At 39.2% G+C, this 15,568-nt stretch overlaps 1 protein-coding gene across 17 annotated transcripts in view; it reads left to right on the forward strand.

Moving 5' to 3' along the window:
- The first annotated feature begins 5,220 nt into the window (after positions 1-5,220).
- LOC106532527 (receptor-type tyrosine-protein phosphatase delta) overlaps positions 5,221-15,568 on the forward strand; it is an 80,618-nt gene continuing 70,270 nt past the window's right edge. For 8 of the 17 annotated variants that reach the window (XM_014028604.1, XM_014028609.1, XM_014028607.1 and 5 more), the window contains exon 1: positions 5,223-5,365. The gene's annotated coding sequence lies outside the window, so the exon portion shown is untranslated. Of the gene's footprint in view, positions 5,366-15,568 lie in introns of all 17 variants that reach the window. The other 9 variants (XM_014028596.1, XM_014028601.1, XM_014028602.1 and 6 more) reach the window with 2 other exon arrangements.

Here is a 15,568-nt window from a genome sequence, read left to right on the forward strand (position 1 = left end):
ACACACACACACACACACACACACACACACACACACACACTCAGACACAGGTAATTACATGTAGGCCTGCCATTCATGGCAATATTCGCTGTTACAGTGGACACTGGTTAAAACTAACATCAGTTTTTGCCACAGTTTATTACTTGTGTCCTTTATTAGAACAGCTGCTTTTTTCTAGGTTCTTACTGCATGTGTACGCCTGTACACATTTATTGATATTGTTCCATGGATTTAGTCACAGTCGACACAGGTTTGCTCTTGGGCATGAGTGGGTTTTGCACAAGAAAACCAAGAGCCAGCTAACTTCTAGGATGGAGTTGCCATTATTCCTACACAGTATTTATTTTTAACCACATTTATTCCTGACAAACAGTCATCAGCTTTAGCATTTAATGAGGCTGAGATGCGAGCCATTAGTGTACCAATGAAATGCTCACTAATAGTCGTCAATCTCTCCAGTGCCATAGACCATCTGTTTTCTTTAATAGCCATAGGTCACAGTGTTCCCATCAGCTGCAGTAGATGTTCTTCATTTTAATACAGCCTTCATTTAATGTACAGTGGTTTAAAATATTTGATATTTTTATTATTGTTATTATTATTTTTATTATTGTGTTGTTTTACAACCTGGAATTTTAATGAACTTTCAGTTCATAAGTGATGGAACTAGACAAAATGTTCCAAATTAATGAAGTGAAATGGGGACAAAAACTAATTTAAATAATTCTAAAACTATATAAAACAGAAAAATGCTGTCTGCATAACTATTCAAACCCCTTCACTAAAAAGTCAATACCTTGTGGAGCAAATACCTTTTTTATGTTTTTTCAGAATTACTCTAAAACGTCACTCATTTCGGTTCATTGCGTAGGCCCATTACTATATTCTAGCAAAAAAAAAAATGCATTTATATTCCAAATTGTTAAGAAACAAAATAAAAAATAAAAATGCCTGCTTTTCAGCTTTTAGCAAGTTTATTACAACTATTATCTGTGATTGCAAAGTTTATTTAAGGTTAATATTAAAACTAACCACAACAAGAGAACATAAAATTGACTAGTATTGTGCTAAAATTACTTGCAGACATAATTTCAGACAGTATTCCACATAAATTAGACATCCAGTTTCAACTTTTCTGTGTTTTATTGGGAGATTAGAGGACACGGACGTGATGCGTTTGGTAGTTGTCTGCAGAGGAATTGCATTCAGGACAGAGAGAGTTCATGCATGAGGGAAGAAAACCCTGAAAACTGATAAATTACTGGGTCAATAGTCCACACTGCCCGCCTGCAGGGAGAATACAAATCAGAGGGAACATGTGTGCTGACAATAATGTGTTTTTTGCACATCCAAAGCATTCATGCATACAGAACGATTCAACTACTAAGTTTAAACATCCATAAATATTTATCAGATTTCTCTTCATTATGTAAATAAGTAACATGTAAGCTGAAAGATTTCCTTATAGATTTGCGAGAGGGTGATGCATTAAACCAAATACATCATGTGCAGCTCAGATCAGGGCATGATGTTTTACTTCCTATATACTGTTTGGAGGTGTGTTTGTGTATGTTTGCTATGCCTTGAGTCCCATTAAAAGCAGCTGCTCATTTGATTTTAGTGGATGAAAATATCTTGAAGGCAATTCTCCTACTGTGTCTGTAAAGTACTAAATTATGTTTGGAGTGTCTGAGCCTGTGACTGATTACAACCCTGTCCTTTACACGGTGGCATTTCCATCTGTCTCTAGCGTGTGTGACATGGTATAACTGTGCAGTGTGTGTCTGTCTGTGAGTGTGTGTGTGTGTTACTAGTCCCAGCCCAGGCTGAGGTTGGTCTCTTACTAACCCTCAGAGGAAGAGTTTTGGTAACAGAAGCACGTTTGTGCCCCTGTGTCTCATTTGCATTGTGCTGATGGGAATCTGCTCAACCTCTGATTGTGTTTGGTGTTCTGGGTCAGCACACACAGATAAGTCTGTGGAGATGGAAGTGTGTCTTTACGAAATGAGTGTGTGGTGCGTGGATGGGCTCAAAGACTGATAATGGTTCTTATTGGTTTTGTTCGCTTTCGTTTCTGATGTGTTTGTGTTTTTGTCAACATGCAGACAGTCCTGACACGTCAGGTAGAAGCTAAAAGTATGCCTGCTACATTCTTCGTAAAAAAAATCATCTTGAACATCAGAATAAAAGCCAAACAGAACAAAGAATTGATGAACAAGTTTTCAATTCAATTTAGGATCTAAAATTACCATAGGTAAGAAATAAATAAATAAATAAATAAATAAATAAATAAATAAATAAAGCCAATACGTCGTTGTTTGTTACATCTCATCACTGGAGAGAACAATGCACAATGTAACACAAAGAGCCAATAAAGATGGCTTTGTGTTTATACAAGACAGGAAACTTTGAAAGATCTATTTCTAAACAGCTACAGGCTCCAAGATCATCAATTCAAACATTTTTAAATAAGCACAAGTTACTGGAAAAGTGTAGCTGCTTTGAAAGAAGAAGGTTTGAAAGAAGATCACAGCTGTCATCATCAGCTGAAAGGAAACTGGATCAGAAGAGAGACCGTTGTACTGGTCTGCCACAAAGTGGAAGCTACAGGAACACCAGTGTCTCTGTCTTCAGTGCTGTTTACAGGCCCTGTTCTGCTTCTGCTGTCTTGGTTTAATGGTTTTGTGTTACCTGGGTTTTTCTTTCGCACTTTGCCAATTTGTTGTTTTTGTTGAGCTAAACTTGTGTTCCTGGATCTGGGAATGACGTGACACCCAGATTCATCAGAAAACTGTTCAGAAAACCAGCAAGATTTGCTCGTTGCTGTGTTCCCTTAGGCTAACACGTCTAGTAACAAAAGTAGTACAGTGCTATGTGTGTAAAATAAATTTATGATAACCGATCCAACATAAGTAAAAAAAAATAAAAAGTTTATTACTGCAGCTGTCATCAGTTTTTATGCACACGGCAGCCATATTGGATTTTGAGGTTGTGCTCGGTCAGGAAGCTTTTCCCTGACTTTCACTTTCCGACATCTTCTGAGGGCATTCCATGTCAGTTTTCCCAACTTAGAACTCATAAATTCAGACTTCCCTGTACAAATGGAAGACAACATAAATAACCTCCCTCTGTTATTGGCAATAATTCAATATAAGACATGTATAATTTATCTGTAGCGTTGCAGTTGATGATTAGATTTGTATTTTCCAGATTTTGCTCTTTATGGTTTCAGAATTCCAGCTTTTCTGCTGGATATGATGCCTGCCTGTGCCATCACAGTGTCTCTGCAGATGTTTCCTTTTTGCTGTTGGTGTAAGTTAATCTTAGATTCATCTGTCAACTCCAATTGTTTCTTGCAGTTTTTTTTTCTTTTCTTATGAAAGACTCGTCTGGTTTTTCTATTTTGGAGGTTTGCAGCTTGTGGTGAGCCCTCTTGTTTTTGCTCCCGTAAAGTCTTCTCTTTGTGCAAGACTTGGATAATGATATGTTTGCATCCTGGAGGGTGTTCTTCTCTTAGCTGCATGTTGCGAATATGTTTTTCCTACAGTCATCCAACACTCATGTCTTCCGTTGACGTTTATGCCTCATTTATGCAACTGAGCTCACCACTGTTCTTTTTCTTTTTTCTGAATGTACCAAACGCTTGATTTGGTCCTTCTTTTAACAACAGGCTAAATCACTCTCACGTGTAATCGTGTTGTGCGTGTTAAAGTGCCTTTGTCAAGATTTGGCTTTTTCTGTCCAAGTCATCACACATCTGTTCTGGAAACTCTTAACGTTCGCAGAGCTCAATCTGAACAGCGTTGGCCTTAATAACAAGAAGCATTCAGGCAATATCCCGGCTTATCAAGGAGCTGCTGCTCACAGGAGATAAGATCAGCTCCACTTGTCTCCAAAGATAAATTGTGTCTGTGATTGCTCCTCTTATAATCTTCAACACACACATACATACACACACACCCAATGGCATTATCACAAAAGGCTTGTTGCCCCAAAAACAGAGATTTAATCTTAAATTGAGTTTAATTTTGCAAAATAATTAAAGTCTTTTCAATAAAGTGAAATGATTAGGTCAGAGGGATTATGGATCTTTTTATTAAGGCACACCAGAAACTGCTGAACCATCCTGACAAGTGACATCACATTTGATGTCAGTGCTTTGATAATTCAACCTGCAGGTGACTGACAAACAAAAGAGTGAAAGAATTTTCTGTGCTACAGACGCCGATGAATTTGTTCAGACTTCTTTTTGTCGAAGAAAGAAAAACTCACAACGATCATTGAAATGTGACAACAGGAACAAGTTAAACTGAGGTGTGTCCTGTAATTACAACCACAGGTGTCTTCAGTCTTGTAATCAGTCAATCTGCCTTTATAAGAGGAGTGGACACAAATACCTGTGGACAAGTGGTGAAGTCTCAAGGAGAGTTACAGAAATCCCTTGATTGCCTGAAATTGCTGTGCCACCAAATATTAAAGGTACTCTCTTATAGAAGTTAGTTTTGTTTTTGTAATTCTGGTGAACAAAATTCAAGTAATGACTGGTTTTTAGTAGTTGATTCACTATATTATTATCGTCCTGATGCATCTCAGTAATCCAGATATAAAAATAAAAATAATAAAAAACAATTAAGTAGGTCCTCTGGGTGTATTTTTAATGAAACATTTTGTCTCTCCTCCAAGAAGAACCCATCTAGAGGACCTACTTAATTGTATTATTATTATTATTATTATTATTATTATTTTATCACGTCTGAATCTGTTTTCTTCCATCACTGTATTGGAATGGTTTTATCTCCCACCAGGCGTGAAAGTTAGGGTTTTGTTTTGTTTTGTTTTTGTTTTGTTTATTGTATTTTTTCTTTATTTTCTTTCTTTATTTTCTTTCTTTATTTATTTGTTTGTTTGTTTGTTTGTTTGTTTTTTTGTTGGTAAAGCCCGGACTCCCTGGAATAAAACGATGTAACGCTGTAAGCATTTAATGCTGGTCGCCTGCATCTTTAAATCAGCACCAGCTTCCCCTCCATCCACATCACACACAGGGGGACTGAGCAGCTACCTTACAGAGTCATACGCACACACACACACACACACACACACACACACACACACACACACACACACAGACACACAAACCGGGTAGGAAATTACTGGAGCGAGAGAGAGTGCAGCTGATGGGAAGGGAGGGAGAGAGGGAGGTTGGAAACAGACGCACGGTGGTGGATTATTTGGGTTGCAGCCGCGGTGGATGTTGTGCAGGCAGACGGCGGACGGACTCAGAGCTTGAATCTGTCCATGCTGACAGCGAGGTTTTATTATTATTAATATTTTTTAATGACGGTTCCCTGCAGGGCTTTTTGAAATGGTAAGCACATGTCTTGTGATTTTTTTTTCTCAGTGCAGTTTTATTGTGTGATTGTTGACAGCAGCTTCAACTTCTTCTGACAGTCCACAGCAGTGATACGCAGCTGTGCTTCCCGCTTCTCTGTGTGGATCTCTGCCTTCTTAGTTTTATGACTGTTTGAGAAAAATGGGAAAGGTCCTCCTGAAACATTTTTGGGTCAAACGCAGCTGATAACAGTTCAACCCAGTCAAGTCTACTTAATATAATATGTCATTTACTGTCTTTTTCCCAAGTCTAACCTTTCGTCTCATTCCTTGTTTTCTGTCACAGAACATATTGGGGTCTAGTTGTGTTAATCTGTAAATTGCATTCCTGTGAGATGCAAAGAGAGATTATTATTATTGCAGTTCTTGGTGCTGTAGGGTGGCCCCTTGAAATGTCCTTTTTTAAGGCTGATAAGAGATTAAGGAGGCTTGGTTTTCACTGGGGCTGCCTACTCAGAGGTATTTTCTCCTGACTGGACCCGTGCTGCAGACTGGACGGCCGTCTAATGGTGCATGCAGACACTGTGAGGCAGTCAGTTGAGTCTGTTTTGAGTGGGCTCAGTGAATTCGTCCAACGGGATGGATTTCACTGTGTGGGTTCCACGCCGCCAGGCTCGTGTCCAGTCTATCTGAACAGATTTGAAAATAGCCTAATAGGCTATTGTTCCTCTGAACTGCTTTCAAAGGAAGATGTGGTGATTGCATCCTATTTTTTTTTTGCTGCTGTTTGGTGTCTTCCACGCCACCGCCGTAACTCAGTGACCGTAATGTGCTGTGTGTGTCAGTGTGTTTGACAGCAGTCAGCAGTCTCGCTCAAAAGCTGTCTGTACGGCAGCATTACGTACCTTGCCGGCTTACAAATCAATCTTGCAAGTATTCCTAGCAGCAATTAGGTGTGAGGGAGCGAGACACTCGTATGGAGGCGAGACAGATGCACCTCACAGGTTTCTTCATTAGGTGTTGCTTCATCCTATACTCATCCCTGTAGAATACTCAATCATTGTTTTTCAGGGATCAATTTTTATCCATTAAATGAGGCAGTTCTCAATTAAAACCTTCATCTCTGACAATATATTCTTAACATACATTCCCTTGTGAGTATTGCGATGTTATATCAGTTGCACAGTTTTCTCACTCCTCTCTTTCGCTTCTTACATCCCTACACTCTCAACACGTTCAATGTGTTTCACTATTCCAGCCTCATATTATCTAAATTAGTTTTTGGACAGTGGGAGTCCATCATAAGCTTGCTATATTATTGGCATCATTGGCATAATTATCCCCCGTCACCGAAGGCAAAGCAGGAGTGATATTTTGTTTCTTGTTCATGTCTGCGTTAGTGCATGTGTGTGGTTTTGTTCTTACCATTAGCTAACTATTTCATGGATCATGTTTTTTTTACACAAGATCTGTTTCAAATTTGCACTCATTATTAGCATAAATTCTGTCTATTACCAAAGTATCTTATCAACCAAAAGATTCCAATGAAAGCAAATATTAGAGCTGATTAAATGTTTAAGTCAACCCAATTCAAGATGGACATCACAGCCAAATGTTCTCGAAACCACAAAAAGGATTATATCAGTAACTCATAACTAACTTACAGCTATTGAGCTAAAACTTGGTTTGATTGATTGCCCCAAATTATTGCTGATATACTTTCCGACAAAAATTCTCGGCCTTTATTTGATTTTGTAGCAATAGTAAAGTCTTGATATTATGTATCCCTATTATTTTCCTTTGTGTTCAGAAGGAGAACCTCCTCTGCTGCTCTCTGTAGATACTTGGATGCACAATATGAAAGTAGACCACAAGCTGTTTTACGACCAGAGCCTGCTACGCTCAGGTCAGAGGTGCCTCGTCACATGCCAGTTTGTGGATGAACAAGTTTAACCCAGCTAATCTTCCAACATGCATGTGTGTTCGTGTACACATGTACATGCGTGCCTCTGCAGCTGTTCCACCTCTCAGAGAGATTAAGTTTCACAAGATGTGATGGATGCCAGTGTCGGCGGAGCCAGCTGTGAGCGAGCGAGCGCGTTTGTCGGCGCATTTCGCCTTGTCAGCAGGCGCGTAAAGCCGAGACGGGGATGTGTCTCGAATGGCCAAGTCACTGCTGGGAAGACTGGGTCATGTTAGAGGGAGAGGTGGCATTTGGGTCAGGGATGTTTTGAGTTGGGAAGGTAATTATAGTGGCCGAGCCTTTCGGTTCCCACAGACCAGGCCAACGGAGCGCGATGGCTGCCGGACAGTCGACCCATCATGCTGTGACCGGGATCCCATCAAAAAGAAAGAACATTTAAAATACACAGTGTAAATATACACAAATATAGGTATAATTGTCATTAGTCAAGCCGTAGCTCGGAGCTCCCAAAGAGGATATTTTAAGGGAGATCCTTACGATGAAAACAGTCTGTTAGAGGGAGAGGGCAGGAGGAGGCTCATTCTGGGTCTACAGTTAGCTAAGCACCCAGCTGTGGAGCCAGGAGGGCCGAGGGAGCCAGACGAAGAGCTGAGAGAAAAAGGGAAGATTATTGATTCACCTTACTGTCGGAGGGGTACAGCTCCCAATCTATCACTGGCTCTCCTTATCATCTGTGTTCACCCATGTCTCAGCCTTCTTGTCTTTTTCTCTGGCTGGAATTGAGATCGCCCTCCTCATCTTCCTTTCCCATACTCCTCCAGCTTCTCAGCCCAATCAATATTCGTTTCTGCCATCCGTTCTACTCAAATGATTTTTTTTTCTTTTTTCGCTCATTACTCACTTTTGGTAATGCCTGCCGCTGAAGACAAAAGGATGATTTTTGTTTTTTGCATGTGTTTCCCTTACCAATTATTTCATGTCTCACTGGACAAATTTTAATGAAACTTGCAGAAACTAGTTATTGGGTTGACTTCAACAGCTGGGTATTATTTGGAGTCAATCTGATTCAAGATGGCTGCCACAAGCTAACTAACCCTAAAAATTCAAAAATGTCAATCAAACAGATGTTGACCTGTAATTTGGTGTGGCAAAAACAGAACCTGATTATCAACATATTTTGAACGCTAACATCTTGTGCTGGATCTTTGTTTAAATTTCTTGTCATTAACTATTTTCAGTCAACCCTATTTGTCTGTTAGCAAAATAACTTAATACACACTAAATGGACTGTATTGAGAGTTTTAAATATATGTGTGCATCTATATGCATCTACAACTGATTAACTTTTGGAACCAAGTCATGTCAAGACACAAAAGTAGCAACTGGGGCTGCCACAAATGATTATTTTTATAATCGATTAATCACCGATTATTTTTTTTCGATTATTCGACTAATCAGATCATTTGTTAATTGAATATAAATCATAGAGCTTATTGCGCCAGAATGCAGCTGCTATTATATAACCATBGTTAGATTTTAGCTATATGCTAACTAAAAATAATTGATGTGGAAGACAAGTTCTGCTCTGCAGATATTGCACAGGTTTCTCTTTCGTTTTCTTAAAATGATCCCACACTTTTGAGCTCCGTTGTCAGGTAGCCATGATACCAGAGCCTGTCTGTATAATGTCTTGTGACGTCCACGGCATACACCGGTTACCACTACTGTGCATGTGTGTCAAGGACAGAAAGGCAGATGTGGCAGTGGAAGGTGTCAAAGCAGTTTGGAGAGAAAAAAAACAAAGAACAAAAAAAAATGACTAATCGATTATTAAATTAGTCGATGACTAATTTAATAATCGATTAGTCATTGACTGATCGAATAATCGTGGCAGCCCTAGTAGCAATACAAAAGTCTATTTTACAGAAATTGTTGTGGCAGCTGAAAGTCATGCCCAAAAGCGATCGAAAGCACTAACATATTCCAAACTTCTATGACATTGCAAATAAAGTTACATATTTTTCAGCATTACTCTATTGTTTCTTTTCAAACAAGGATGATATGGGTGATAAGCATTCCTTTGAGAAATGCTAGGCCTTTATTTATTTTCCTGGTTCCATCTATTCATCACACAGACGGCCTGTGAATTGGTAATTCTTAGCAAAGAAGCCTTTACCTGTGGAGATGAGCATATGGTGAGATATTAAAAATTCAACTTAAGGCTTTCCTCTCTTCATCTGTTCTCCACTTCGCCAGGTTTATACTCTTTCATCGTCTCCATTTTCATCACTGTGGCTCCATCTTCCTTTTTTTTAACAAAACTGTTGACTTGTTGCCTTTATTTCCTACAGCATTTTCTGTCAAAGCGATGTAATAACATTGTGAAAAAACTTTTTTGTTTGTTTGTTGCTCTGGGACACTTTTAGTGGCGTTCTGCTCTCTGTTCCATAACAAAAGACTTGCTGGCATCAGATTACCATATTTATTACACGGGTTGTGCATTAGCCTTTGTGTGTTTGTGTGACAAGGAAATAACACAAATATAAGGGGAGAGAGTTTCAAAGAGTAACAACGAATGATAGACAGAGTTTGTGTTTTTAGGAAGGAACCCCCCCCCACACACACACACACACAAACACACACACATCACCATCTAGCCAAGCTCGCACAAACTCAATAGTGTTGTTTTCCATCCCTATTTCCACACACACATAAAATCCCAGAAACAATCTGAGCTAATGTTCCACAGCATCAGCCTGAAATACTGTATATCCCTCCTTTTTATCATGCGTCACTGAAGTCGAAGATGGAGTAATAATGTTTTTGCCCGTGTGTGTTTGTCTATGTTTTTAGCAAAATATTTCCAAAAAGAAATCATTTGCTTTACATCTACAACTGAATAACATTTGGAGTCAGTCTCTTTAAACATGGTCGCCACATCTACAGAAGCTTAGCAGTCAGTTCTACTAATGTTGAGTTAAACTTCGTGTGGTAATAGTTGATAGTCATCCCTCTGAGCACAAACAGATCTCAGTGTCATAACATGACTGGTTTCAAACTGTGGCATGAAAGCTGCTGAGTTATACGCATTCCTGAAAGGAATTCAAGGCCTTTAATCTTTCTTCTAAGTTTACCATGCAGTATCTACATCTTCATTTTCTGCTCTCATATTGTTGCCTCCTCATTGTGTTTTCCCACCGACGCTGCTCTCCGGTTCCTTCGTCTTCTCTCCCCCTCAGCACGCATCATGGCTTTACAGAGCAAACTCGAGCCAGACCACAAAGCCCTTATTTTCCCTCTGCAGCTCTTTTAGACTTTCTCCCTCTCTCCCGCCTTCCTCCCCGCTCCATCCAGTTTTTAATCTGCAGCGGGAGCTTATAGCAGGACTTCCACATCGCTTCTCTCCTCCTCGCCGTGGAATTCTGCTGCTGTTCGGAGCCGTGTAGTCGCTTCTGTCGTCTCTGTTTTCTACAGCTATTTGTTTAATGATATGTTCGTTTTCAGGTTTTATTTTGCCTGTTCTTCCCCCCTTGTTTTGTCTCCTCCCCTCTCGCTTTACTGTGGTGGCTGTGTGACATGTGTTTGCATTACATCCCATTAATCTCTCCTTTAATCACTGTCTGCAGTGACACAGCAATAAGTCCCAGTCATATCTGTGAAATCCCTGACAAGGGTTGGCTTTATTCTCGGCGCAGATCTGAAGTTTCAGCTCGTAGACTGTGTTTGCTGCTCTTTTTGAATTATTGAACTTTATTTGCACAAAGCTGGCAGCAATCCAAATCTTTCTTCTTCTCTTTTCGTTGTTTTTCTTCTTTTTGGAAAACATTTTTAGCATCAAACTGCCATTAGTGTCACGTTTCCCCTGTGATTATCTTTGTCAGTTTGAACAGCTCTTTGGTTTTGAGTTTGAGCTCAGAGTCCTGGTGTGGATTTTTTATAACAATTTAGTGGGAAAACTGCTATTGTATTAATTTATCGCCCATTGCTTATCCTGCCAGACTAATGTCACCTTATGCTGAAAAGAAAGATTTGGTTCATCAAATGCTTACTTCTTGAGAGTTTCATTGACATCTGTTCAGTGTTTTATGAGATATTCTGCTAAAACTACAAGAAGACAAACATCTTTTGGAGCCTCTGTTTTGCTTTTCTTGGTTGCGGTTTGTAATTTATGCTACAATTATATTGAAACAAAACATTTTTGTAGTTTACAGTTTAATATCTCTTCTGCTGTTGTAGTTTACACTGTTTAAGCATTATGTTTGTTAGTAAATTTGGTCATGTTATCAAAGATTCACCAGTTTTGTGTCATTTATCAGTTGTTTAGTCTGACTCATCCAAATTTTACATATCCAGCCCACCAATTAAAGTATTATTTTATTTGTCTTCCACTTTTGGTCTGCTCATAGTTCCAAAACTGCTTGGGTCGTGGAAAGCACCAACTTCCACCCTAAAATTGTCAAATATTTGGATCATAAAATAAGGAAGAGTAGTTTGGTTCTTCAGATGAATAGTTGCAAAGATCTCCAAAGAATATGTTTACTACATTTCCAAATGAGCACATGCTTGTTGGTTCCACCACAGTAATTTCTTTGACTATAAAGTCATCCAAGACTGCTGTGGCCGCTTTAAATAAATACGAGCAAGCCAGAGTTTTTCCCTGTAATGAAAATGTTAAGATGGAGCAGCCAGACCTTGGATTTATCCAGCGTTTCTCGTTCATAAACAGTGACTCACTCCATTTTGTAGTTTTGATATTTGAAAGTTTGTTTTGGATTTCCTTTGCTCACCTTTTTATTTTTTTTAATCTATCAACTTCAGTAAGACCGTGGTGCCAACATTTACTTTAAAATTTCACCAATTCTGTAGGCATGGTAGACATGAAAATTTGAGCAGAAATATCATTTTCATATCAGAAACTTCAAACTAAATGTTGCATATATCAAATGTTCTGTTTACATTTTTAATTGATGTTTTAAAGCCATAAATTTGGGATTTTATAGTTTTGACCCACATTTGTATTGTGATTAATGGGTGAAATGTTAAGTGCTTGCATGTGAAACTTTATTACCAATGCAAATGGTTCTCCGACAGCAGCTGTTAAAATCAATAAAAAAACACATTATCAATCCAATTTAAATCACTTAAATTCCATCAGTCAGAAACGCCGTCACTAGAGACATTTTAAAGAGCTCCTCTGGATAAAGCAAAGGCTTACACGGGTCAGAGTGTTTGATGTTGCAGCCATGATGGCAGCGCTTCAGACCTCAGCCCATTCTCACAAACGTTCCTTTCACAAACAGCCAACCAGCAGCTGGACACCTCACACTGGCTCCCACCAATCACCTGCAGCAAATTAATTCAACAAATCTCCCTCTGAGCTCTTAATTCTTCTGCCTGTCCAGGATTAACTCCTACCCATCTTCACTGATGACTGCCGTTATATATTCTGTTTGTTAATGCCAAATGAATCAGGAGAAGATTGTTAATTTCATTTTTTTTCTTTTCTTTTTTTTTTTTTTTTTTTGTTCAATTTTTTTCCTGATGTTCATTTTCCCTCTGCTTCTCTCTGGGGGGCTAAAAATCCAACACAAATCCCATTTCTTGTTATTCATGTTCAGAAATTATGTTCAGCCTCCCTATTTTCCTTAGACTCCCCAAGGCACCTGGGATTAAATGATGCATAATATCTGATGTGTGTATGTGTGTTTGTGTGTACAGTTTATGATGTGTGTGTATGTTTTCTCAGCTCCACTCTTAGTTTTGTGAAAATTTCCTCCATGTAACAGTCTCAGTAAAGACCTTAGATGGTCTTTCAACACCTGCAGGGTGTGCCACGTTGGCAGTCTTTGCGTGAGGTAGAATGTGCGTGGCCGTGTGTGTGTCTATTTCCTTTGCAAGTGTGTTTGTGCTCATAGATAAATAATCGCTTTACATGCTCTAAACATTTGAAATTGTTAGACTAAGTCCTGTCCTCAGATGACTGGATGCCACAGGCAGCAAGTATTACAGACCTGACTTTAAGCATGCTGCAGTATGGTAAATTTATCATCTGTTTTAGTTTCATACAAACACACATTTCTGGTCCATGCTTAGATGTGTACCTGTGTTTCAACAAATCAACATGTCTAATCTTAAATGAAATGTAACATTTAAATCTATTCACACGTCATTCCCACTGGATATAGACCCCAACATTGATGTAAAATAAATTTTAAAAAGCCAGAAAGTAGATGATCTTTGCCTGGTACTGACGAGGTTTCATGTGGTTAGTAAAATGCAGCAGGCTCTTTGTTGTGAAAAGACCATGATCAAAATTTCTGTTTTGAGGTAGTAATGGTTTATTATTGTGGTACTAGTGTAGAGCATGTTGGCAACAGTGAGACCATATTTGCGACAGGGTACCTACACACACCACCTTGACTTGACCATTGAGCTTTAGTCTCATGCCTTGGCTACAACCATGACAAGGACATGGAAACAATCTTGTCCAGACTTGATGCTTGTGGCAGTAGCGTTATTTATGTATGGTGTGATTTTGTAGCACATTGCATCCTTGTGTGGTCCAAGAGAGTCGTGCCAGAGCAGGCACATATACCGTTTACATTTAAACCTCTAACTTGAACCTGGAAGTTGAAGCTGGACCGTGACACGTGACAAACCCAACTGGAACTTGGATGCTGGTTCAGATGGTGGCCCAATATTACTAATGTGCACTGCAGACTATGGTTCCAAAAATACACTTGGTCTATAATATATGAAGTCTAAAAGTGGGGTGCAGAAGAGCACCTTTAGGATGTGAAAGAAAAAAGCTATCTGGCAAGTGCTGAGTGTAGCAACATCTAGAATGCCTTCACACGGAAGGACGATTTTCAAATTTTCTGCGGTCCAGCAGTCTAATAGGTCATGGAGAGCAAAGCGGAGTCATCATCCATTGTGAAGGGAGTCTAATATTAGACAAATACATCATAAAACAGTCTATCACATAAGTCAAGGTTTGCATAGTCGCACATTGCCATCACTCATCTAGTAAATATGTACCATGAAATCATTTCCTTTTCTCACTAATGTATCCCAAACAACCAACTCAGCAAGCACCAGCTCCATTGCTGAGCAGCCCTCAGACACAGGAAGTGCCTTAGCAGGTTTCTCAATATCGCAATATTAAATTAGACCTGTCATATAATACATCCCTTGGTGTAGAGATTGGCATCTTTTTCCCTGCACATCCTCTGAACCTCCTGGCCAAGGCAAAGAGACACCTCACCTCTCCTGTCCCTCTCATAAGAAGCTCCTTTAATAGCTTTATTGAAAATAACAAGGTTGTCTTCTAAAGTTACAGATGGAGCTCTGCGCTTGTCTCGGCTCAAACATCAATAAACTGTGGGGAGTTTTTCAGAGGGTCTTTTTTTTTACGCCATCTTTTTTTCTGCTCGCAAAGGTGTGCGGCTAAATACTGAGCATAATAAGGTGGTTTCCAGTGTCCTACTTATATTTTATTCATGTAAATCACAAACAGATTGAATGTAGAAAGAAATTTGAGTCTATAACAATTCTAGTCAAAAGATAAATAGAACCGTGCTGAAGAGACAAAAAACAAAACCATTAGCTTTTATAGAGCTATGATCTAAATGCTTTGAGTTACTGTTCAAACACCCCAAAACAAAAAGTGTTTAATTAAGATTTTAAAGCAAATTCTTATGTTTTATGTGTTGAATGTCTGGAGAGGGAGATTGATAAGCAGCTTCTGGTCTTCAAATAAGTTCATTATTTCAATTTAATTAGTTCTCAGCTGTTGTGGCAGTGTGTGTTTTGTTATAAGCGACACACTCAGATTCAGAACTGAGTCCCAGTACGGATAGAGCTGTGTCACCTCCTGAGCCCGATGCCAACTCTAATCCCTACAGAGGTGTGTGTGTGTGCATGTTCAAGTGCGCAAAGGTGTGTGCGGTGGCATCTGTGTTTTCTCTTCTTTTTTCCTTTTTTTATTTTTGCAGACAACCAGAAACAATAGTCTCAAAACTGTGATGTTCACTTATTCAATAGAGTTAAAAGTGTCAAAATGCAGGAATATATTGCAGTATATTCAGACAGTTCTTGGCTGACATGCTGATTTACCTATTAGAACTTAGTCGACCCTGTCAGCCCTCAGTGGGTACATGTGTGAGAGACATGAAAGGTGTGTGTGTGATGGTAGTGGTTGGGGATCTTGTCATATACAATATGCAACAGAAAGAGAACCACACAAAGAATCATACGTGTGACGACTCTCTCTCTCTCTCTCTCTCTCTCTCTCTCTCTCTCTCTCTCTCTCTCTCT

This window comes from Austrofundulus limnaeus, unplaced genomic scaffold, assembly GCF_001266775.1.
Source record: "Austrofundulus limnaeus strain Quisiro unplaced genomic scaffold, Austrofundulus_limnaeus-1.0 Scaffold787, whole genome shotgun sequence".
NCBI lineage: Eukaryota > Metazoa > Chordata > Actinopteri > Cyprinodontiformes > Rivulidae > Austrofundulus > Austrofundulus limnaeus.